Genomic DNA, 1,310 nt, shown 5'->3' with positions numbered 1-1,310 from the left:
AAGCAAATTCAAATAGTTTTTTCAAAAAATCAAGCATTTTATTAATCCAACCATATAGATGGATAGATAAGAGACATAATTCCCCCAAAATTGGACAATTCCTCAAATTGTCCAAATGGAAAATTATCCACATCCTAAAATTGGACAATTCTCACTGATATCACATAACGTCTAGTTTTTCTTCCTTAGTGTTTTTGAAATTCCCTCAATGATTGGTCATGATTTGTCCTTTTTCTCCTCAATTGATGGCTCATGACAAAAATATAAAGCAAAAGTACTCATTAAATCATGAGATCACTACATCCGCACACTTTTTGAGTTCCGTCTATCAGATGTGAACATATAGGCACCACATGTACATGAGTATGCCACATCTATGTGACACATGGGTGGGCGCAATTGTTGGCCAATAAAAAGGTAACAATTTTTAAAGTAATCAATATTTTATTTTGAGTTTCTTAGCTTCCATATCACATTTATTGCAATTTAAATGATCTCTTTTTCTCCATTGAACTACATCATTGCTTTGAATAAAAATTGAGGCTGTGCTAGTCAATGATTGATCACTATGGCATCATGATTTGCAATGTCATAATGGAATCTTTCCAAATCATTGCTAAAGTTGATGATTCATTACCATTTGATCAAAACAAATGGCGACACATAGCACGCCCAATTATTAAATCTATAAATATTTTAATTATTCATATTAAATTTAATATAATTCCAAAAAAACTCATACCTTTCTCGGCCTTTTGGCTAAGATCAATTGTAGTATCTGTTCTTATTAGTTTAATATCTGATACGCAGGCCATCAGCCCACGTGATATGTATATTAATTTATTGTGGGGGAGAACCACCACAATGGCTTGCCACTGGGCTCTCGCACGTCGCCCTTGCGCTGCACTACTGCATGGGCCCGGCGCACCCCTTTAAAAAAAGTCCAATACATATAAATTATACATTACAACTCTAAAAAATATTTTCTTTCAGAATATGATATCATAAAAATTACCTAGGATACTAAAGATTTACAAAATTCAAAATATGTTTCTACAAATAAAATTAATCCTTTTATTCTTGATAACACACTTATACAAAAAAAAACATGTAAGTGTGGTGATATTACTGTTTGTTTGAGCAACATATATGGAGGGGGTTATGCGCCGACTAGTGAGAGAGTTGATGGTGGCATGTGGATAGTGAAAAATAAATATATCCTTGACAATAATAAGCTCAAAAAATAAACATGGTGATACAAAAAATTTGTAAGATAAAGATAACCCTTACCTCATCATCAAGTACCCCAT

At 32.8% G+C, this 1,310-nt stretch overlaps 1 non-coding gene across 1 annotated transcript; it reads left to right on the top strand.

Annotated features, from left to right (window-relative positions):
- Positions 1 to 738: 738 nt before the first annotated feature.
- On the top strand, positions 739 to 933 carry LOC144714692 (U2 spliceosomal RNA). Its single transcript, XR_013584433.1, has one exon. It is a non-coding gene; the product is annotated as a U2 spliceosomal RNA (small nuclear RNA).
- Positions 934 to 1,310: the final 377 nt, after the last annotated feature.

Source organism: Wolffia australiana, chromosome 17, assembly GCF_029677425.1.
Source record: "Wolffia australiana isolate 7733 chromosome 17, ASM2967742v1".
Lineage (NCBI taxonomy): Eukaryota > Viridiplantae > Streptophyta > Magnoliopsida > Alismatales > Araceae > Wolffia > Wolffia australiana.
The sequence above is the reverse complement of the archived record's forward strand: the minus strand, read 5'-3'. Positions and strand labels throughout refer to the sequence as shown.